This window comes from Mustela nivalis (genome assembly GCF_964662115.1).
Source record: "Mustela nivalis genome assembly, chromosome: 7".
NCBI classification, from domain to species: Eukaryota; Metazoa; Chordata; class Mammalia; order Carnivora; family Mustelidae; genus Mustela; species Mustela nivalis.
In genome coordinates this window covers 88,951,529-88,976,260 of record NC_139026.1, presented here as the reverse complement: position 1 = coordinate 88,976,260, position 24,732 = coordinate 88,951,529, and the positions used below count along the sequence as shown (strand labels likewise).

General features: G+C 45.3%; 1 protein-coding gene across 11 annotated transcripts in view; it reads left to right on the top strand.

Annotated features, from left to right (window-relative positions):
• Positions 1-14,466: 14,466 nt before the first annotated feature.
• The window catches only part of POU6F1 (POU class 6 homeobox 1), a 30,447-nt gene continuing 20,181 nt past the window's right edge, over positions 14,467-24,732 (top strand). For 4 of the 11 annotated variants that reach the window (XM_082741273.1, XM_082741282.1, XM_082741280.1 and 1 more), the window contains exon 1: positions 15,004-15,500. The gene's annotated coding sequence lies outside the window, so the exon portion shown is untranslated. Of the gene's footprint in view, positions 15,501-19,779; positions 19,833-24,732 lie in introns of all 11 variants that reach the window. The other 7 variants (XM_082741274.1, XM_082741281.1, XM_082741279.1 and 4 more) reach the window with 6 other exon arrangements.

Genomic DNA, 24,732 nt, shown 5'->3' with positions numbered 1-24,732 from the left:
TACCCAGGGAGTGCTTGTGGCCCTGCCTTTCCTTTGGCCCTTGTTGCAGGTGACCTGTGTGGTGCCTTGTGTATATTTTCTCTGTTTTCGCTTCGCCCCTAATCCCCTAATTGTCCTTAAGGGCAGAGATGCCATCCTTGAGGGCAGCAATTAAGGTTTTCCTTACATCCTTCATTTTAATATATGCCTCCTGTGTACAAGTACAGAGATGGAACTGAACAAGACATTTTTAATATGGTTCAGACTAATACTAGTATTGAAAATCCTATAACGTTTGCCTTTTCCTGTGTGTCTGACTCTAATCTTTTCGAAGGCAGTATAGTGTTAGACATTCACTCATTCATCTTATTTGTGAAATACAGATGCCAAGCACTGTTCTAAAACAAAACAAAGCCCTTGCTCTCTTGAAGTTCACCTTCTAGTGCAGGGGCTTGCAAACTTTTTTACCACAGTCCACAACGCTGCGCTTTAAATCATGACCCATCACACACACACATTTGTAACAAAAATTTTTTACCTTATCCTTCTGTGTACAGTGCACTGTAGTATTTCCGATTCTCATGTTTGGTGGTTTTTTGTTTGTTTGTTTTGTTTTGTTTTCAAATCTGGTTATGGTTTCTCATCCTACTAACAAGTCAACACCCACAGCTTGAAAAACACTGTTTTTTAGTAGACTTGTATCTCCAGAGCCCTGTACTTTTCTTAGCATGAAGTTTGCAATCGGTAATTGGTCAGTAAAGGAGCGAATAAATCCTTGAAGGTCAGATCAGACAAGTCTTCCCTGTATCCTAACTTTTTTCCAAATTAGGTCATAAATTCATTCCACCCAAAACCTGAAACTGGAGAAGTCACTAATCTGTCCTAACCTGCATCCTATGCTCAAGGCTTCAGAAAAAAAAGGACTAAACCTAGGAAAGGTTTTAGTTCCTTATTTCTCTCTGTGGCCCTTGTGTCAATGAGAGTGTTGAGGGGGCCACTGAATCAACGTACTAGTTTTGGGTTTTTTTTTTTTAAGATTTTATTTATTTATTTCACAGAGAAATCACAAATAGGCAAAGAGGCAGGCAGAGAGGGAAAGGGGGAAGCAGGCTCCCCACTCAGCAGAGAGCCTGATGCAGGGTTTGATCCCAGCACCTGGAGATCATGAATTGAGCCAAAGGCAGAGGCTTAACCCACTGAGCCACCCAGACACCCCAAGGTACTAGTTCTTGTTCTCATTCTGTCACCAACTGACTTTGGTCCTCATCTATTCGGCTCCCACTTACCCCATACTCTTTATTAATCAGAAGTATACTGCACGGGTAACCTTGCAGATGTAATCCACTGTCCATTGCAGATTGAGGAAAGGTACAGATCAGGAAACTATTTCAGAGAAGTAGTTTGAACTCAGTTTTGCAGCTGCAAAGCCAGTATTCAAACTCAGGTTTGTGACTTTGTAAGCATTGTTTTTAATTTGTTTACATTGCTTATTCTGTTTACATTGTTTTTAAATCTGTTGTCTCCCAAGGGTCTCAGTTTCTTCATCTGCCAAAAAGGTCACACAATCCTTGTGTCACCTCCAACTGTAGACTCTGTTTCCAGAAGGAAAGGAGCAAAGGGAAGCCTGAGAAGGCAGAGGGGAAGTGGGCAGAGCTGATAATCAGGTTGTAAATTTTGGTCAGGCCCTACCAGGTATTAAAAATTTAGATACTGGGCGCCTGGGTGGCTCAGTGGGTTAAGCCGCTGCCTTTGGCTCAGGTCATGATCTCAGGGTCCTGGGATCGAGTCCCGCATAGGGCTCTCTGCTCAGCAGGGAGCCTGCTTCTCTCTCTCTCTCTCTGCCTGCCTCTCTGTCTACTTGTGATCTCTCTGTCAAATAAATAAATAAATCTTTAAAAAAAAAATAAATTTAGATACTTCTGGGGCGCTTGGGTGGCTCAGTCGTTAAGTTTCTGCCTTTGGATCAAGTCATGATCCCAGGATCCTAGGATCCAGCCCTACATCAGGCTCCCTTCTAGGCAGGATGCCTTCTTCTCCCTCTCGCATCCCCCCTACTTGTGTTCCCTCTCTTGCTGTGTCTCTCTCTGTCAGATAAATAAAATAAAAATAAAAATTTAGATACTTATACTGGATGGTAAATAGCCATTACCCCAAACTGTGTCCCCAAGTACACCACTCTGCTCTGGCTCTCCCTCCACTGGAACCCACCCCTGGCCCAGGACCTAGCTCTAGCTAAGGCAAGTTGCCCTCAGTTTGGTCAGTGCCTCCTCTGCAGGATATTGGTTATTTTGCTTCCCACTCTGGGACCTGGGCGTAGAGCAAGCTAAGACAGAGGCAAATGAGGTTACCAAGAGAAATGGAAAGGTCACAAACCATTGTTTTCTCTGGCAAGTGGGATTAAGGAGCAACAGGCTACTTTCTTGGACAGGAGTCGAGAACCTTTCTGTTTTCTTCATTTCCTGGGGCCCCCAGCAAGATGAGATCTTCATTTAATCATTTATCAGACATCCTTACTTGAATTAATTTAGCAAGTATTTATTGAGCACCTATTACATGCCAGGCCCTGTGATAGGCACTAGGGAAACAGTAGTGAAGAAACAGGCTTAGTCCCTACCCTCCCAGAACTTAGTCTGCCTAATGGGAGAGACAGAGAAGTAAACAGATAATCATAATGTAATGTGACTAGTGTCGACATAAGGACAGTATGGGGCATTAGAACACATAGATGAGGTGCCTAATCTCTTACACTGGGCTCAGGGAGGGCTTCCTGCTGGCAGTGATGTTGGATAGGAAATCTGAAAGCTAAGTGGCAGTTTAGCAAGTGAAGGGAATTCCTCAAAGAAGGAACAACTTATGTAAAGGCCTGAAAGTGAGAGAGCTTGTGGAAAGGGAGGATGATAAAATAGTTCAGTATGGGGCGCCTGGGTGTCTCAGTGAGTTAAAGCCTTTGCCTTTGGCTCTGGTCATGTTCCGGGGGTCCTGGGATTGAGTCCCGCATCGGGCTCTCTGCTCAGCAGGGAGCCTGCTTCCTCCTCTCTCTCTGCCTGCCTCTCAGCCTACTTTCGATCTCTGTCTGTCAAATACGTAAAAAATCTTAAAAACAAAAAAACAGTTCAGTATGGCAGGAGCATGGAACAGGAGGTGAATTCTAGTAAGACATGACTCTAAAGAGGGAAACAGGAGCCAGACCACACAGAGGACCTTGGAGCTCATAGAGGATCTGATCTTAAGACATTGGATTCTAAGTAAGGGGACTGGTTAGCCACTGAAGAGTTTTAAGCAGAAAAGTAACATGACCCTGTTTTTAGTTTAGAAATAGCTTTCTGGCTACAAAACATAGGAGAGATTAGAAGGGGGCAAGAATGGAAATATGTCTGGGAGAGCAGTTAGAATACCAAGTAGTAATTTTAGTGAATGATGATGGCAGACTGACCCAGGGAAGTGGCAGGGGGTAGAAAGAAGGAGGGCAGCATTCCAGAACTATTTAGGAGGCAGAAACAACTGGACTAACACTCAGGATTAATGTGTCCAGAATTAATTAAGAGAATTAACGCCAGGATGAAAACTACATAAAGTGAAAAGACAAATGACAAATTGGAGAAAAGATATTTGCAATATATTTGCAAAAAGATATTGCAAAGAGCTAATCTCCTGTCCCAGAACTTATAGACATCTGTAAGTCCATGAGTAGCCATTAGAAAAAGTAGCAAATGACATTTATAGACAGTGTGGAGAAGAGAAAATACAAATGGCTTTTAAACATATTAAAGGATGTTCGGCTTCACTCTTAATAAGAAAAAGGCAAATTAAAACCACACAAACACGGGGCGCCTGGGTGGCTCAGTGGTTTGGGCTGCTGCCTTCGGCTCGGGTCATGATCTCAGGGTCCTGGGATCGAGCCCCACATCGGGCTCCCTGCTCCGCAGGAAGCCTGCTTCCCTCTCTCTCTCTCTCTCTCTCTCTCTCTCTGCCTGCCTCTCTGCCTACTTGTGATCTCTGTCTGTCAAATAAATAAATAAAATCTTTAAAAAACAAAACAAAAACACACAAACACTATTATCAGTTTCGTAAAATCCAAACATTTGCTAACTTTATTTGCAGTGCTGTGAATGAACACTCTAATTTATTTATTTTTGTTTAAGTTTTTATTTTAATTCCAGTTAACACTCAATGTAATATTTTTTAAAGATTTTTATTTATTTATTTATTTATTTATTTGATAGAGATCACAAGTAGAGGCAGGGAGAGAGAGGGGGAAGCAGGCTCCCCACTGAGCAGAGAGCCCAAAGCGGAGCTCAGTCCCAGGACCCTGAGATCATGACCTGAGCTGAGGGCAGAGGCTCTAACCCACTGAGCTACCCAGGCACCCCACAATGTAATACTAGTTTCCGGTGTACATATAGTGATTCAACATTTCCATACAACACTAGGTGGTACTCAGCACAAGTGTGCTCCTTAATCCCCATCACCTATTTCACCTATCCCCCCATCCCCCCACTCCCTCCCCACTTCTAGATATGATCCCTACAGATATATTTGCATTCCTGAGAAACACTGTATAAGGTGTTCTCTGCAGTATTGTAATAGCAAATAATTAGAAATAACCCATATGTCCATGGTGAAAAGTGAGACTTTTCACTCTATGCCTTTGTTTTTCTTTTTTTTTTTTAATTTTTGAACTATGTAAGTGCTTACCAAGTCAAAAAATTAAAACAGTATTTGCACACATATTTAAATGGCTAATATAACAAGCCTGAATATTTCAAGTGTTAGAATGTCAAGCTATTAGAACTCACACTGCTGATAAGAGCGTCAAATGGTACAACCACTTTGAAAACAGGATGGCAGGATCTTCAAAAGTTAAATACACCCAGAACCACCCTACGACCCAGTAATTGCACCACCATGTATTTACTCAGAGCATACAAAACTACTGATTCGAAGGGGCACATACACCCTGATGTTTACCACAGCATTATCGACAACAGCCCAAGTATGGAGAGAGCCCAGATGTCCATCAACTGACGAATGGATAAAGAAGAGGTGGTATGTACACACAATGGAATATTACTCAGCCGTAAGAAAGAATGCAGTCTTGCCATTTGCAATGATGTGGATGGAACTAGAGGGTATTATGCTAAGCGAAATAAGTCAGAGAAAGACAAATGCATTATGATTTCACTCATGTGGAATTTAAGAAACAAAATAGATGAACATAGGCAGAGGTGGGGAGGAAGAGAGAGGCAAACTGTAAAACAGATTCTTAACTATAGAGAACAAACTGAGGGTTGCTGGAGGGGAGGTGGGCAGGGGGATGTTTTAGATGGGCGATAGGTATTAAGGGGTATAAATAAAAATTTTATTTATTTATTTGAAAGAGAGAGAGATCACAAGTAGGCAGGGAGAGAGAGAGGCACCCTGCTGAGCAGAGAGCCTTATGCGGGGCTTGATCCCAGGACCCTGAGATCATGACCTGAGCCAAAGGCAGAGGCTTAACCCACTGAGCAACCCAGGCACCCCAGGGGTATACTTAAAATAAGCAGTGTGTGTTGTGTGTAGGTGATGAAGCACTGGATTCTACTCCTGGAACTAATATTGCGCAATTTGTTGACCAACTGGAATTTATTTATTTTTTTTAAGATTGACTTATTTAAAGAGAGAGAGCATGCATGCGTGCAGGGCGGAAGTTGGGGTGGGGCAGAGGCAGAGGGAGAGAGACTCTCAGGCAGACTCCCTGCTGAGGTTGGAGGCCACACAGGGCCCTGAGAACAGACTTGAGCCGAAAGCAAGAGCTGGGTGCCACCCAGGTGCTCCACTAACTGGAATTTAAATAAAAATTTGAAGTTAAAGAAATAAAATAACTTCTTTTTTTTTTTAATCCACATACCCTATGATCCAGCCATTCCATTCCCATTAACCCAAGAGAAATGACAGCCTATGAGCAAACAAAGACTTACCAGGATATTTACCACAGCTTTATTTGTAACAGCTCCAAACTGGAAATGACACAGATGACTCTCAGTAGGTGAATGGATAAACAAATCGTGGTATTGCCATACAATGAAAATAAATGAACTATGGATCCACACAACACGGATAATGTCAGTTATGCCGAGTCAAAGAAACCTGACCCAAAATAAAGGATGTATACTGTAGGATGCCATTTATATAAAATTTTGGAAAATACAAATTAATATGTGGTGACAAAAAGCCTGGGGGAGAGGGAGGGACAAGGAGGGAGAGATGGACTCTGAGAAACTTAGAGGGTCATGGATATGTTCATTATCTTGATTGTGGAAATGGTTTCATGGGTAAGTACATATGTCAACATTTATCAAATTGTCCAATTTAAATGTAGCTTATTATGTGTCCGTTATACCTCAATAAAGGTATTTTTTAAAAATAATGTTGGGGACACCTGGGTGGCTTAGTCAGGTAAGTGTCTGCCTTCGGCTCAGGTCATGATCCCAGGATCCTGGGATCCAGCCCCGCATAGGGCTCCTTGCTCAGTGGGAAGCCTGCTTCTCCTTCTGCCTGCTGCTCCTCCTGCTTATGCTCTCTCACTCTGACAAATAAATACATAAAATCTTTAAAAATAATAATAACAACAATGTTAGGATGAGGAAAAGGGAAAGCCCAGGATGATGGTTAATGAACTGTTGATGTGCCTGGTCAGACAGCTGTGGGAGCAAAGTTAGGGCAGAGCTCAGTAAGTGCTGCAGTAGAGATGGGTAAGCTGTGGTCTGAGAATCATTTTGCCTCCTCCTGCAGGGTCCCTATTCCCAGTTAATCAGGCTGGGCAGAGCTTTTTTATGTACCTTTCTTGAACACCTATGTTTTCTGCTCTTGACTCATGTACCTGGAAGAACAAAACCACCTCCCATTTTCCAGCCCAAAGAGGGAGGGCAGAGGTTTGTAGAAGAATCCAATCAGGCTCTTTGAAGCAGCCTTTTCAAAGCTTTGGCTGTTTTTTTTGTGTGTGTTTTTTTTTTTTTTTTTTTGTAACTAAGGGAACAAGGATTACAAGATATATGACTCAGAAATGGACCCTCCTTTCTTCTTCGGGCCAGCATTTGTAGGAGAGGCACTAACACTGCTCTGCATGGTAATGCAATGGGCTAACTCCACCGTGGCAGGGGCAGCCTAGTAAACCCCAGGGCAGTGTCTCTTCCTCTGGGGTTTCCATCCGTTTTTTTCAATGTGAAATCGCAAGCCACCTGCATCAGAATCATCTTGTGCTCATTAAAAGTGCAAAGTAATGGGAGTCATACTAACACACATCGACATTCGCCGGTTTGGGGGTGAAGATTTCATTTTCTTCTTAAAGGTGTGTGTTTGTGTTCCAGAGGTTACTCACTTTCCAAAAGACAAGAATAGAGCCTCATCTGCATCTCAATCTGGCCAAGAGACTGGAAGGGTTCTGGACTTGGATCCCGGCCTTCCCTAGATCGTTCTGCTGGGTGGATTGTGTGCCAAAGCTCACTGGGACACACGCTCTGTGGCGCTTTTCACTGGTTCCAACACACACACACACACACACCCCACCCCCATTCAACTCTTCGGATCAAATTGTCAGATTTAGGGAAATGAACTCAGGGCAGCTGAGGAACAAGAGGGAGGAAGGGCCTGGGGCTTCCCAGAAAGAAGTGGAGGTTTGGGGGCACCTGGGTGGCTCAGTGGGTTAAGCCTCTGCCTTCGGCTCAGGTCATGATCTCGGGGTCCTGGTATCAAGCCCCGCATCGGGCTCTCTGCTCAGCGGGGAGCCTGCTTCCCTCTCTCTCTCTCTCTGCCTGCCTCTCTGCCTACTTGTGATCTCTCTCTGTCAAATAAATAAATAAAATCTTTAAAAAAAAATTAAAAAAAAAAAAAAAAAAGAAGAAGTGGAGGTTTGAAGGAGTTTGTAGGGAGGGAAGCAGACCTGAGGACAGGGAGTCAGGTTAGGGTCTGGGCTACATCCATGAAAGGAACAGACCCTTTAATATCAAGAGTGAACTTCTCAGCTGTTTTTCATCTGGATTATGGGGAAAGTTAAAAGCAAATTTTTAAGCTTTCCCTTATTCCCTGAAATTCTCTTTAGTCTTCCCCCAACCCTCCAGTAAAGAACACCTTGTGTAGTCATGTTGGGGAGAAGTCACAGCTCTGCCTCACTGTGAATATAGTTGCATTTCATCAAAGGAACCACACCAGGTGTGCTAGATTGTGATCAGCAGCCAAGTCAGTGGCCCAGGACCAGACAGAACAGAAGGTGAAGCAGAAGATTTGGGAGACAGGCATGAGACAAACCTTGCCTTGCGTTCCACTTCCTCAAATACACTAGAGAGAGGTGACCCTTAAAATGGAGGGAAATAAAAAAAAAAAGAAAGAAAAAATTTTAAAAAGGGACGTAAATGCTGACACTTGGGTTTTAGATACATTATCTCCATCAACACTTATAAAACCTTAGGAGTGAGTGTTATTTTCATTTTACAAATGGGAGAGTATGGCTTAAGAAAGCTAATTTGCCCAAGGTTACACAACTAGTAAGCGATCATGGTCATGTCTGAACACAGATCCTGGATCTGATTGGATTATGTCTTCTACTTACTCCTGTGGCGGTAGCGGTTGGCAGTCCTAGCAGCTCATCCAGAGGCATTAGGAAGACAGACTATGAAGAACATAGTGTGTGAAAGAAAATGTAGGCTCTACTCCTGGTCTGTTCCTCACCAGCTGTTTGGCCTTAGATAAGTCACTTAACCTCTCTGAGCCTCAGTTTTCTCATCTTGAATATTATTCCTACCGCACAGATTTGGTGTGAAGGTCAAATAAGAAGATTAATGAAAAATAGGTCTTGAGCTGTAGAATGCAACTAACTATCAGATTTGCTGAAGCTGCTCTTTTATTGCAAGGAAGGGTAGCCCCTCCAGCCACTTCCTGGGCACAATCTCTATGCAAGCAGGAATCAGGGGCCTTTAGCCAAGTTAAATGAATGGTGGGTGATTCTGCCAATTTATTTCCTACTCCAGGCTTGCTTTCCCACTTACCTACACATCTGCATGTCAGGAATAAATTTCTTTTTCCTATAATATCATTTTTTGATGGAAACTTCCAGACTTACTCAGATGGGAGAAAGGGGGGGGGGGGAGAACAAAAGACCACATTTCTTCAGCATTTCAATCAACAACCTCATTTTCTTCTAACAGTTGAAGTGAACTTCTTATGAATAATGGATGATGGCCTGATGAATATGCACACAGCCTATTATGCCTGTGAGGTTTGGTAAATAATTTATGAGCTAAAATGTTCCTCACCTTGTTACTGTACAAAAATTATGGGGAAAAAAACCCACATATTTACCCTTTGAGCTGGTAGGGTGATCTGTCAGAGTGACAGCAGCCTAGTAATACAGTTCTACTACATCATTGCTAAAATTAAAGTAAATAGAATAAAATACACGCATTTCAGGGTGGGAGGTCTTTAAAAAAAATGGAGTATGCACAGCCATACTCTGTCACATACAAGTTTTCAAAAACTCTGGCTTCTCAAAAAAAAAAAAATTTTTTTTTTTTTAAGAAGAAGAATATTAAAAAACCCTTCTGGCTTCTCACCTTAAAATATCCCGCATTGTTAACAATACTCAGGGACCTTCTCCTTCATCACCCATTCTCACAAGGGCTGCAGTATGACCCAGGTCAAGATGGACACACAAGGGCTGCAGTATGACCCAGGTCAAGATGGACAACAGCTTCCTTGTTTTGTGAAAACCGGCCAACCACTACAAGCTATAACATGGTAAAATTGAACACTCCAGAGGTAAAAAAAAAAAAAAAAAAAAAAACCTCATAGCTTTTGGAGAGAATGAGCAGGTAGCACAGAGGGGAAGACACTGGCAGAGAAGCACTTGGAAATGCATCACTGTCTTTCTCTTCTCTTTTCCTGCTGACCAACCTGACTCCCCGCTGTATCGTCCTCCAACTCACTCTTACCTGCCCACGCCTCATTCCCTTAGCAACAGCAGTGATGCCTTTAATCTGGTGATTAGAGAGGGGGAGGGGCAAGATTAGCTATGGAGGCCAGGAAGGTATTGAGGAGAGTATGCGTGGATCCTGGGGAAATTTGATTGTTCCCTGACCATTTCTGAAGACCTGGAACTGGGTTAGTTCTCAAGGCGGGGAAGATGGGACACCAGGGATGATTTGCTCAGATTCCCAGAGCTTTCTAGGAATGGAATGCAGTGTCACGGGGGACTCTTCCTGTCAACAGTCTCTTGCTGTCCCCCTGATATGCTAAGTGCTTGGAGGGGATCAGACAATAGAGGAAACATAAGGCCCTGCCCTACATCTGTTGGGGAAACCAATATATTCTCCAGAAAAAGAATGATGGCCTATAAACTACAAATTATATAATGAAGTCACTGGAACAATGATGTAATTAAAATAATACTAATTAGAACAATGTGGTATCATTCAAGAAGGTTTTTGGGAGGAGATAAACCTTGAGTGGAGTTTGCAAAGTAAGAATGAACCTATTAAATGGAAAGATTAGAGGTGGATATGACCAGGCCTTCCTGATGCGGGCCCTATCTTCCCAGCCCCATTCTGCGCACTCTCACTTGCCGTGTTCCAGCCATATTGGTCCTCTTTCAGGTTCTTGAATGCCAAGTTCTTCCCTGCCTCATGGCCTCTGCCCTGCCTCTTTTTCTGCCTTTGCTGTTCCTTCTGCCTCCTGCTTATACTGTCTTTTACACTTTGCTTTATATTTGACTGCTCCAGAGGTCTGCCCTGCCCCTCCCCCTCACAGCATGACTCTTTTGTACCACCTTGTTTTCTTAAACATATGTAATGTGTAATGATAGAGTGTTTATTTTTTGTTTCATGTCTGTTTCCCTAGTAGACTATAAATTCCAAGAGAGCAGTCTGTTTTGTTTTCCACTGGACACTTAGCACACAGCCCAGTGTCTGGCATACAGTAGATAATAACTATTTGTTAAAGAAATGCAGGCTTGGAAGGCATGGGAAGTGGGAGTGCAGGAGAAAAAAATGTGCTGGGCTGAGGATACTGCTGAAGAGCTTTCTTTGGCATGGGAAGCAGAAGGAAGCCACTGGCAACAACTCTCTCCACCCATCCATGAAAATATTTATATTGTTGGAGCTTTTTTAAAATTATCAAATATATACTTATTCCAAAAAAGACTGCACTGCAATATTAAAAAACAACAACAACAACTGTATTACAAGTATTAGAGGGGATGTGAAACAACTAGAATTCTCATATGTTACTACTAAGGACATAAATTCATTCAAACATTATTGAAAATGCAGACTCGATGAAAGTTAAATATATACTCCAAACCTAGCAATTCCACTCCTCAGTATTTACCCAGGAGAAATGAGTGCATATATTCACCAAAAGACTTGCACAAGAATGTTCCTAACAGCTTTATCCATAGAAGGAACAAAAACGGGAATAGCCCACATGCCCATCAATAGTAGACTGTGGCATAATTATGCAATGGAATATATACAGCAATAAAAAAAGAACAAATAGTACTGCTAGACACAACAACATGGGTGAATCTCAGGAACATATGTTGAGTGACAGAAGGCAGACACAAGAGCCCATACTGTCTGATTCCATTTATATGAAGTTCAAGAACCAGCAAAACTCATCTGTGGGGATAGAATTCAGAAGATTGGTAACTGGGAGTTTATTGACTATCAAGGAGCACAGGAGAGTCTTCTTGGGTTTTGAAAATGCTCTTTTCTTTTTTTGTAAGTAAGCTCCACATCCAATTTGAACTTGCAACCCTGAGGTCAAGAATCGCATCCTCACTGACTGAGCCAGGTGTCCAGAAATGCTCTATATCTCGGTGATTTATAATTATGTAAAAATTTAAGTTGTACATTTAAGACTTAGGTGCTTTACTATGTGCCCATGTTAGACCTGAATTAAAAAATTAAAAATATGGGGCGCCTGGGTGGCTCAGTGGGTTAAAGCCTCTGCCTTTGGCTCAAGTCATGATCTCAGGGTCCTGGAATTGAGCCCCACATCAGGCTCTCTGCTCTGCGGGGAGCCTGCTTCGTCCTCTCTCTCTGCCTGCCTCTCTGCCTACTTGTGATCTCTCTCTCTCTCTGTCAAATAAATAAATAAAATTTTTAAAAAATTAAACATAGGGGTGCCTGGGTAGCTCAGTGGGTTAAAGCCTCTGCCTTGAGCTCAGGTCATGATCCCAGGGTCCTAGGATGGAGCCCTGCATCTGGCTCTCTGCTCAACAGGGAGCCTGGTTCCCTTCCTCTCTCTCTGCCTGCCTCTCTGCCTACTTGTGATCTCTGTCTGTCAAATAAATAAATAAAATCATCAAAAAAAAATTAAACATACAAAAAAGTTAATGTATGCTTATCATCAAAAATTCAAGCAATGCAGGGCTCCTGGGTGGCGCAGTTGGTTGGATGACTGGGACTGGGAGTCCCAGGATGGAGTCCTTTGTCTGGCTCCCTGCTCAGCAGGGAGTCTGCTTCTCTCTCCCACCCACACCCCCATCTCATGCTCTTTCTCTCTCAAATAAATAACATCTTTTTTAAAAAATTGAAGCAATACAGAAGTATACATAGGATAAATTAAAGGTTTCCTTTTTCCAGAGAAAACCACAATTGACATTTTGGTGTATGGCTCCCTCAACCCTTTCCATCACATCTGTTTCTTTCTTCACACTATACTTTTTTTTTTTTTTAATATTTTATTTATTTATTTGACAGACAAAGATCACAAGTAGGTAGAGAGGCAGGCTCCCTGCTGAGCAGAGAGCCTGATTCGGGGCTTGATCCCAGGACCCTGGGATCAAGACCTCAGCAGGAGGCAGAGGCTTTAACCCACTAAGCCTCCCAGGTGCCCCTCTTCAAACTATCCTTGACAGGACACCTGGGTGGCTCAGTTGGTTAAGCAGCTGCCTTAGGCTCAGGTCATGACCCCAGCATCCTGGGATCCCTGCTCATCAGGGAGTCTGCTGCTCCCTCTCCCCTTGCTTCTCCCCACTGCTCACACTCTCTCTCAGTCAAATAAATAAATAAAATACTATTTTTAAAAAACATTCAATTTTTTTTGAATGACATTCAAGTCATTCAAAGCATTTGATGTGTGTGTAGCACCAAACCAAGTCCCACAGACTAAGAGTTTCCACTTTTGTATGAGAATGATCCATAGCAAGACTGTGCTCCTCCTTCACACAACGTAGTGGGAAATACAACACAGCCTGTGCTCCTGAGGAATTTACAGTCTGAGGGGAAGAGCCTATAGACAGACCAAACAAAACTCCCAAGAGAAATAATACCATGACGTGTCAGAGTTTCACAAAGCCATTAATACGCATGCAACTATGGGACACTTGGGTGGCTCAGTTGGCTAAGTGTCTGCCTTTGGCTCAGATCATGATCCCAGGGTCCTGGGATAGAGTCTCAAAGGTGGGGGTCACCCGTAGCAGGGAGCCTGCTTCTACTTCTGTCTGCTGCTCCCCTGCTCTCTCTCTTTCTGACAAATAAATACATAAATAAAATCTTTTTAAAAAGTGGATGTAACTATCATACAGATATCTTACAACAGTATAGAGCTTATAGTTTTCAAAGTGCTTTTACATACAGCCTATTAAACTTCTTAATCCTATGAAGTAGTGATTATAGATAGAACCCTCATTTTATAAAGTAATGAAGAAGTTAAATTACTGGCCTGGACTGTGAGTGGAAGAGTTGGGACTCAAACCTGAATATTCTGACTCCTAATCCATTGGTTTCTTATAAATCTGTTACCAGCCGTATCTCCTCACCCTCAGGTACAAACAGCAGAGGGACAGAACCAGAGCCCTTCTGGCCAGGCAAATGATAATGTTGGGCCTCCAGGGGGAAGCTTCTGTGACCAGGACCTCTGGGTGTGAGCATGCTCCAGGCAACATTCTGGAGAGTGTGTAGGAGTGATGGTGTGAGACCACTTGGCACCCACTTCCCCCCTTCTCCCCAGCAATGTATTCCACCAGGGGGCTTACAGTACAGTCCTGGGAGGGCTGGGGCTCCACTTCCATTCCCCTCAAACTATACTAAACTACACTAAACAACTCTCTCCCCGCTCTCCATTAACCAGCAAATTGGCAGGGGTGGGCGCAGAGGGGGTGCAGTCCAGACTGATGGCCTGGGGCTGCAATCACTGAATTTCCAGTCTCCCTCCTCAACTCTCCCCTCATTCCTTCTCTTCTACTTTTGTCTTCCAACTCCTTCCTCTTCCACTTGTCCACTACTTCTCCAAACTGCTTTACCCTCGGCCCCAAACTCGACGTCTCCGAATCCCTTCCCCTTCCCCAACCTCAAGAGCCTCCAGGTAAACCAAAGCCTCCGTGCCATCACCACCAGCAAAGCAGAATCTCCATTCTACTGAACTGTCATTTTCATTCTCTCTCTCTTTCTTTTTCTTTTTTCTTTCTTTCTTTTCTTTTTTTTTTTTTTTAAACATTTTCTTGTCTACTTGGACAAGAAGGCAAGGAAGTTTTCTTTAGACAACACAGCCCACAACCAACCGCCACTGGAGTGAGGGCGGAGGGAGCATTCAGGACCAGGGTCCCCTCCCTGAAATGGACCCAGGGCACAACCAATTGGAGGTTCGACGCTGGCTGAACGCCGGTTAAGTCCCCCCACCTCCGCTCCCGTCTCGCACTGGGGTTCTGGCCTGGGGCTCCGGAATGGACCTGAACTTGACTTTCCACGATGAGGAGTACAGTTGACTAACTAGGGAGGAAAGACGGCGGTGGCTGGGAGTCACCGCCCAACCCTTGGCTGCACGGAATGTGGCACAGGTCCCCACTTCGGACTCCCGTGCTCCTGCTCCCCCTCTCGCACCTTCCAAAATGAAACCACCTCGAGCAACCCCGGGGAGGGGGGGCTGCGTGACCCGCCTCACGGACCCTCCACTCCAGCCCGGGAAGAGCCCTGGGGCCTCCCGGCGTGACCAACTGCGGAGGGTGCCCACCCCACCCCACCCCCACCCCTCCTCGTTCCCGGCTCCCGAGATCCCCTCCCTTCCTCCACCGCCCGCCCAGCCCGCCGCCCCCGGCGGCTGGCGCGCGCGGTGCAGCATGCGGCAAAGCTCTTTGCATAAATTATGCTCATGACGCAGCAGCTAAAAAAATCCAAGTAGCAGAAGGAGGGAAAAAAGGGGGGGGAGGAAAAAGGGGGGGTTGTGGAAGGGGGGAAAGAAGAAAAATATATATACCTGCCGGCCCCCCCCAACTCCCCCTTCCCGCTTCCCGGCCGCCCCCCCCCTCCGCCCAGCGCAGCCCGCGGAGTCCCCTTCGGCTCTGCCCAGCCGGGCCTGGGGGCCCGGGGGTGGCGGTGGGTCCCGACCGGCTCCCGGGCCGAGCCGAGCCCAGCCAAGCCGCACTGGCTTCTTTGTCTGCGGGCGGCGGCCGCCCGGCCCCGGCCCCGGCCCCCTGGCCCGAGCTGTGAGATGAATCTCTAATCGGTGGCCGCCGGGCACCGGGGGCGAAGGCGGCTCGGGCTCGGGCTCCGGTAAGTAGCGGGGTCCGGGGCGGGGAGGGGTTTGCACGGAGGGGGAGGGGGCCGGGCAGGGGAGGTTTCGGGTTTGGTTAATATGCAATGCCCGTAATTAGCATAATTTATATATTTATGATAAAGAGAAAAAATGCCGCGGGGCCGGGGTGCCGGGATGCCGGGCCGGGGCGGCGGGTAGCTCTGGGAATGAGACTGCGCGCGGCCGCCCGCTTGGGGCCGGAGACCCCTGGGGCCGCGCCCTCGCCCGCCAGCCGGCCGGCGGGGACCCGAAAAGGGGAGGGGGCTGCCGCCAGGTGGACCCCGTGGGGATCTTGGACCCGGCCCCTCCCCTGGAGCCCAGGTGGGATACGGACGGGAGCGGACGTTACAGACGCTGACCCGGTGGCGACCGGGAGCGGATTCCCGCCCCAGGGGAGAACCCGGACGCCTGGGTTCCCGGCGGTGAAGGTCAACTGAGTCGGCCTGGGCGAGCTGTCACCATTCTCCCCAGCGACAGTACACAGGGAGCACTGGTGGAACTCGGGGTTAGGAACCTAGCCGTTGCTGGAAGCGTGGAGGAATGGTGGGAGGGTAACCAACGATCAGAGCATGAGCACTTCATAAATATTTAATAACAATATTATTATTAATAAATATCATAATAATGGGCCAGATTTGTGCTTCCTGGCCATTCTCACCTGGCAAGGCCAAGGGAGCGCCAGGGTGCCTTGTGATCCCCACTTTAGCGTTGGGATCCCCCATTCCGCGGTGGCTGGAAGCCTGAAACCCCAGAAAAGCCTCAGCCGCAGGGCAGGGGGAAATAAAACAGGGTCAGGAAGCCTTTCCAGACAAACAGAAAGAAGTTCTTTGCAGAGATTGTAGCCTCATCTGCTTTTCCAGATTCCTTGCTCCAAAAGTAGAGGCTGGTCTTGAATTGTTTATGGACATATATTCCTCCACCCCTTATCTTGGTATTCCGAGGCAGCCAACAGGAGTAAACAGGGCTTTCTGAGGAAGAATCCCATATATTCCATTTGGATAGAAGCCCTGGTGCAGGGTGATATTTCTGTGACCTGTTTTCAAGTTTGTTCATTTTGTTTTTGAGTATGTGCCGGAGAACTTCATTGTGTTCCTTGGTCAAACAAAAGTACCTAGTATGTGCCATGCTCTGAGCAATACAGATAGAACTTACCCTGCCATGGAGTTTTCAGTTTAGGTGGTGGTGGTGGCTAGGGGGTCCAGGGAAGGCCAATCATAACCATGAAAGCTACAAAGTCATACCATAGAGTGATAACGTGTGTGTGAGTGAGAGAGAGATGAGCTATTTCTTCTCTTTTGAAGGTATATCTAGAAACTAAGAAAAAGTGAATCAGAAGAAATTTGCTTCTCTAAGGGTTCTCTGCATAATGAAGGAACATGGGATAATATCATATCCCTCTCCCCAAGATTTACTGCCTATAAAATCATAATAGTAATCTTTGAATGTTTAACACTTTACAATTGAAAACATTTTTATATACATACTTTATACTTCAATTAAAAATAATAACATTATTTTTATATGCCATGGGTGGTTCTGTCAGTTAAGCATCCTGCTCTCAGTCTCAGCTCAGGTCTTGATCTTAGGGTTGTGAGTTCAAGCCTTGCACTGGGCTTTTTGCTGGGCATGGAGCCTACTTTAAAAATAGTAATAACAACAGTAGTAAGTGTTACATAGTGTTTGCTGTGTGCCAGGCCTAGTTTTAAGTGCCTTACATAAATGTTACCAATTTAATCCTTAGTAACACATGAGGCGGGTACTATCCTTTAGCTCCATTTTACAAATAAGAAAATTGAGACTTAGGGAGATTACTTGAGGGGAAGCAGTGCTCAATCTGGGTCTTCTGCCTTTAAGCCCCAAGCTCTTTCTGTATCAGAATGAGGGTCAGTGAGGCCACAGAGGGAATAGGAGGGAAGCTGGATTGCACATTAGGAAGGGGTAAGTGTGGTTAGGGTTCTCCAGAACTTATTGCTACTTCTTTGAAACAATTTTTTTAATTGATTCCTCAGTAATGTATCTTTTTTTCTTTTAAAGATTTTATTTATTTATTTATTTATATTTAAAAGATTTTATTTATTTATCAGAGAGAGAGAGGGGGAGAGAGAGCGAGCACAGGCAGACAGAATGGCAGGCAGAGGCAGAGGGAGAAGCAGGCTCCCTGCCGCGCAAGGAGCCCGATGTGGGACTCAATCCCAGGACGCTGGAATCATGACCTGAGCTGAAGGCAGCTGCTTAACCAACTGAGCCACCCAGGCGTCCCTTTATTTATTTATTTGACAGACAGACATCACAAGTAGGCAGAGAGGCAGACAGAGAGAGGAAGCAGAGAGAGGAGGAAGCAGGCTCCCTCCTGAGCAGAGAGCCGAATGCAGGACTCGATCCTAGGACCCTGGGATCATGACCTGAGCTGAAGGCAGAGGCTTTAACCCACTGAGCCACCCCGGCACCCCTCTTTGAAACAATTTTTAAGTAGTCCTAGAACTGTGAATGGGAACAAAAAAAAATTGAAATAGGGTCTGTGTTTCAAGGGAGAAGGTAGGAAGTATGAGGAGGGCAAGTGATATAACCTGATTTCTTAGTTTGTATTTTTGGCTCATAGACACACACACACACACATACACACACACACACACACCCGTTATGTACCAGGTATTATACTAGGCACTGGGGCATGTTAATAAGTGGGTGGATCTCCTTGGAGTTTATAGTCTAGTGGGGAAATATACCTACTCTTTATTTTTCACATTTCATTTGCCTCCTCCCTTCACCCTGCCTGGGATGAATCATGTTTGGGCACAAGGGCATGGGAACAGGAGGAGAAACTAAATCTAAATGTGTCTTTATTAAACTAGTGTTTACTGTTAGCCTATATATGTCTACGATTATACATGAGAGTTTGGAAAGGGGGAATTAAAGTTATTCACTGCTTTCCTATCTTTTTCTCCTTCACTTTTTTCTGGCCCATCTGAATGCCTAGCTGGTCTGTTAGCAGTTTACCAAGCTATTAATCTCTGCTTGTGGATGGAGGGCGCGGTGGGGAGGTGGAGAGGGTTGTCTGGAGAACTGAGAGTTTTCATTTTCAATGTGTCCTGATCCTTGGGGACCCAAATTGGCCCCTTACCATTACGGAGAGAAAGTTCTTTATTGTTATTGTTATTTGTTATTGTTAGGAGGATACCTGTCTGGGACAGGTGAACACTGTGTTGAATTTTGAGTCTGCCATTGACTTTTCTGTGCCCTTGGGCAAGTCACCTGAGCTTTCTCTCCTTCCATTTCACTGTCAATAAAACTAGGATCATAATAAGAGCACCATGCTACGCATTTCACTTACACAATCTCGTATCACCGTTATAACAACCGCATATTTTCCCATTTAATCATTGTTTTAAAGATGAGGAAATTAGGGGTGCCTGAGTGGCTCAGTTGTTTAAGCATCTACCTTGGACTCGGGTTATGATCCCAGGGCCCCAGGTCAGGCTCCTTGCTACATGGAGAGTCTGCTTCTCCCCCTCCTTCTGCCCTCCAACCCGATCCCACTAATGTGTGCACACTCTCTGTTTTGTTCTCTCCCAAATTAATAAATAAAATTTAAAAAAGAAAAAAAGATGAGGAAATTAAGCTTCGTAGAGGCTAAGATCACACCGAGATCATACAGCTATTTCATGGCCAAACTGGGATCTGAGTCTAGGTTTCCCTCCAAAGCCCATACCCTTACCTCTCTTTAATCCTCAACTTTCTATCTGTAAAAATGGGAGTAATAATAACCAATTGTTCCTAGTGTTTTATACAATAATTCTGAGGTAAGCTCTCTTATTATTTATCCCTGAGAAAACAGAAGTTACCTTCCCCCCATGTGGAAAGTCACACAGTTGGTTCCGTTTCAGTATGGATTTGCACTATGGTGTGGGGGGCGCCAGTGTCAGAATTGAATAATAATAGTTAAGATACGTTGAACGCTTATGCCATTTACTGTCACACTAGCCCCGTTTCAAATATGGTAACTGAGGCATAGAGAGGTTAGGTCCTTGTCCAAGGTGTCACACCGAAGACATCTTAAAACTGAGAGATGAATCTAGCTTCTTAATTGCTGCACTAAACTCAAATGAGATAATGTATGTAAATTAGGATAATAGCTCCCATTTTCTGAGCCCTTACTGTGTGCCAGGCATCGATCTAAACTTTGACATGCATTAATTTATGCATTAATTTATTCAGTCAAACCCTATGAAGTTGATGCTATTTCTCTCATTTTTTCAGATGAAGAAACTGAGGCACCAAAGTTAAGGCATTTGTCCTGAGGCCCGCAGCTGGTAAATACCAAAGCTGGGATGATGAACCCTACAGTCTCTGTCTCCAGAGGGTGCTCGCTATAATACTATGTATAAAGGGCAGGGATCCCGATAAACTGTAAATAATTATTCTTCTTCAGCACGTGTAAGCAGGGAAATCTGTGTCCTGGGACCAGAAGTAGAGAAGGATGGAAGGGCATGCAGAAAATCCATCAGGCAGTAATGACTTAGAGGTGGAAGCCTCTTTGGAGTCTGGCAATTTAAGAAAAGGGCTGATTATAGTTGTATGCAGGGATGTGGTGGTGTTCCTTCACACCAGGTATGAAAGCTGTGTGGACCGGCGTGGCAGTGTTAAGTGGGGGAATTCTGGGCATCCTGGAAGGGAGAGCCTGTAGGATTTGGTGAAGGAGCAAATGTGAGCCATAAGCGAGAAGGCAAGGATGATGGCAAGGTTTTTGGCCTGAGCATCTGTGGGAAGATGAAGCTGCCCATAGGCCGAGATGGGGAAGGCTGCATGCAGGTGGAATGGGTTTGGGGGCGCCTGGGTGGTGCGGTCAGTTAAGTGTCTGACTCTTGATCTCAACCCAGGTCTTGATCTCAAGGTTGTGAGTTCAAGCCCCATGTTGGGCTCCGCATTGCACGTGGAGCCTACTTAAAAAAAAAAGACAAAGAAATTAGGAGTTCAGTTTTGAACATGTTGAGTACGAGATGATATGAACAATTAGTAGGCATTTGGATATCTGAGGCTGAACTTCCCAGATGCAGTCCCAATTTGATCCTTGTGTGACTCAGTGAGCCCATCTAGGGAGGAGGTAAAGCCTTGACAGCACCAGTGAGCTCAGCCCTAGTTCCCCATCTCTGCCAGTATCCTGCTGTCCCATCATTGTGGCCTTTCTGAATGGCAGCTTTGCAAGAGGTAAGTGCAAACATGGTTTAAATACAAAAGAAGCCTAGAGCTGGAGATGCCGATGTGGACAAACAACCCTGAGAGAATTAAGTCAAATTTCTGAAAGGTGATTTCCCACAGTAAGTGTGGCTTTCTTTCAGCTGAGTACAGGTAAAACTAATTTCAGCTTAATCAGCCATATTTTAGAGTCCACTGACCTCATGAAGAGGAGACGCGTGCTGCAAAATCGAATGTAGAGTGAGAAGGTATTTTACACCTTGAAAACCTCAGCCACATGAAGTGTTAAGGGAGGGATGAAAACCACAGAAAGGAGTCTGTGTTAAAAGTAGGCATCCTGGGCCACCTGGGTGGCTCAGTGGGTTAAGCCTCTGCCTTTGGCTCAGGTCATGATCTCATGGTCTTGGGATGGAGCCCCGCATCTGGCTCTCTGCTCAGCAGGGAACCTGCTTCCCTCTCTCTCTCTCTCTGCCTGCCTCTCTGTCTACTGTGATCTCTGTCTGTCAAAAAATAAAAAAAAAAAATCTTCAAAAGAAAAAGTCAGCATCCCGCACAAGAATTTCCATTTTCCTCCACATGGCGTAAGATTCTGCATACATAACATTTCATGTTGGAACCACGTGCCACCCTGGAACGAGGGAGAAGGGACCACCCCAGACTGCAGCAGGTATCCCTTCGGTGGATCCTCTAGCCCTTGTTTATCCACCATGACACTGAAACATACTGTACCACAGTTCTCTCTGTTTCCTTAACTCCATGTTAGACTGAAGGCTTCTTAACAAAGCCAGGAAAGGGTTTCTCCCCCGTTGTATCCCCAATGTCCAGCACGTATAGCCACTGAAATATTTGAATAGATGAAGGATGAAACATTTCAGGATTTTTCCTAATAGGATCTCAGGCTCCTCTAGGGGGTTTTGGATGTGTTTGAGATTTTTTTTTTTTAAGATTTTATTTATTTGAGAGAGAGAGAGAGCATGGCAGGGGAGAGGTCAGAGGGAGAAGCAGACTCCCCGATGAGCAGGAAGCCCGATGTGGGACTTGATTCTGGAACTCCAGGATCATGACCTGAGCCAAAGGCAGTTGCTTAACCAACTAAGCCACCCAGGCACCCCAAGATTTACTTTTTTTTTTTTTTTTTAAGATTTTATTTACTTATTTGACAGGGAGAGAGCACAACCGGGGGGACAGGCAGGCTCCCCGCTAAGCAGGGAGCCCAATGTGGGGCTCGATCCCAGGACGCTGGGATCAGGATCTGAGCCGAAGGCAGAAGTCTAACTGACTGAGCCATCCAGGTGCCCTTGTTTGAGATTTCCTAATGCTCCTCCTGGGTGCCTTGGAACGTTGCTCTAAGCAGGTCCAAAGCAATTGCCAAAGGAGGTCCCCTGACTCCATCCCCTCCACTGGAACTCCTGGATGGTCCCAGACCTCTGGATTTTCGGATTGTGGGCAAATGCCTCGGCACCAACAGTTCACTCTCCCCTCAAGGTTACCTGTGTTTTTAGATGTTAGTCCAGGAAAGCGAGGGATAAATGAACTCTCTGGGAACCAACTGAGGTGCTTTGCCCGGTTTGAGTCAGGTGTGTTTCACTCGTCTCACTGGAGAAAGAAGACCCAGGAGGAGGCTCCAGGTGGGCTCTGGCTCCGGTCCCAGCTTTACCCAGAGCAGCTCCGCTGTGCTGTGTATGGTGTCGAGTTCTACTGCCGGAGTGATCACAGGAGCCCCTTCTCTTCAAACAGACCAAGGATCATCGCTTCTCACTGGCTCTCAGGCTGTGGACACGGCATGGCATCGTGAGCTCAAAGGAGGCCGTTCACCCCAGTCATTGGGGAACTGGTCAAAATACAAACTAAAGATGGCTGCTGTCTTGTCAGTGAGGCCAAGCACAGACTTAGGCTTGAAAAATGTGGAAAGTTCCTGGCAGGGGCCTGGGACCTGGTGCAGGGGAAAGTCTGCACAGATACTGAGCTAGGAAGCACACAGGACAGCTTTCAGAGTCAAAATGCTGAGTGTCTGCAGATTGGAGAGGTGTTTCCATCACATGTATCTCTGATAGGAGCCATCTAAAGCCAAGACGAAGGGAGATGAGTAAGTTCTGGGGTCTGAGATGAGGGAGGCATTTGTCTCTGTACTGCATGCCTTTCTGGAGGGCAGAAGCCTGGTCAGTTGGTCAGAGTGTGCCTGTGTGTGGGCAGAGGCTCTGAGCCAGGACTGCCTTTTCCCTTGACACAAAGGACTAAATATTGAGGAACCAGGTCCACATAAGGTCATAGAATTTCGAGGGTGGAAAGGATGTTAGGATTACCTGAGCCTCTGTACTGCTTAAATCCCCCTAATAACACAGTCACAAAGTGGACACTTGCTTAATCACTCCCTGTGAGTGGCCATGGTTGGCCCCAAGGGACCAGTGGCCACAAGACTGGGAGCACGCTTTAAGCCCCTCTTGAACAGATGGCCCTTGCCCCACAATGACTGGCTACCGGTGCCTCGCACCTGAAGGCCTTTGGAATTGAAAAATCCTTCCCCCGTGAAATGTGTGTATCAAGCTATAATGGACCCAAATTTACTTTGCACACCTTTCCGCTCTGTTTTGTCTCTGCCTTTTATTTGAATTTTTTTTTTTAAGATTTTATTCATTTATTTGACAGAGAGATTACAAGTAGGCAGAGAGGCAGGCAGAGAGAGAGAGGAGGAAGCAGGCTCCCCGCTGAGCAGAGAGCCCGATGCGGGACTCGATCCCAGGACCCCGAGATCATGACCTGAGCCGAAGGCAGCGGCCTAACCCACTGAGCCACCCAGGCGCCCCGCCTTTTATTTGAATTTGCAGATGACTTGCTAACTGACTTCTGTATGTTACAAATTTTTTGGCTCATCCCAGTTCCCATCCCAAAGTGGTGGTAAGTTGCCAAGTTGGCAAAACTCACAGAAGATTCCCATGTACAAAATCTGGAGGAGGACATCACCCAGGGATGAGGCCAGAGTCCCAGTGAGGGTGGAAGGTGCCTACTAGGTCTTCCAGCAAATTCCTCTCCCCTTTCTGCCCCACCTTGTCCTGCCTGAAGAGGGGAGCCTTATTTACTCCTTTTTCAAATTGCTAGGTGTCTTGAATTTCTTTTTTTTTTTTTTAAGATTTTATTTATTTATTTGACAGACAGAGATCACAAGTAGGCAGAGAGGCAGGCAGAAAGAGGGGGAAGCAGGCTCCCTGCTGAGCAGAGCCCCCCCACCCCCCGATGCAGGGCTCCATCCCAGGACCCTGGGATCATGACCTGAGACGAAGGCAGAGGCTTTAACCCACTGAGCCACCCAGGCACCCCAGTGTCTTGAATTTCTTGCCTTTCCTTTCATCCCTAAGCTAGATGGTTAGGGAAGGAAAGGGAGAAAAGGAACCTCGTGGTCCCCCTTGCCTTCTTGGCCAAGGAACATTCTGCCATAGAGTGAGGACCCTAAAACCTATGCCATAGAGTGAGGACCCTAAAACCTCTAAGCCAGCAATTACACTCTTAGGTATATATGCCAAAGAATTGAAAACAAGCGTTCAAACAAAAACTTGTACGGAAAAATTCACTGAAGCCCTATTCACGCAGCCAAAAGGTAGAAACAACTGAAACATCCATCGACTGATAAACGGATAAGCAAAATGTAATGTATCCATACAGTGGATTTTTTTTCAAGACATGAGTTTAATTGCCTATTAGACCATCCAGATGGAAATATGTGGTAAATGAATGGAAATCAGGGTCACAAATTAGGAGAGAGGCAGGCATTTTTAGGCCAGTTTAGGTTTAGACATTCACCAGTTTGGACCTTTTTTTTTTTTAATTTAAAATAAAATTTTTTGCCATAATAAACAGAACAATGTATTAAAACTGACTTCCACAATTGTCCAAATTATTTAATCACGATTAAACTTTTTTTTCACATTTCTTTAAATGTCACGCTTTCTTTGGCAAGTTTATTCAAAATACTGAATTTTCATTTTATGATTTAGTTTCTCTAAGAGTGCCCTACACTGATGG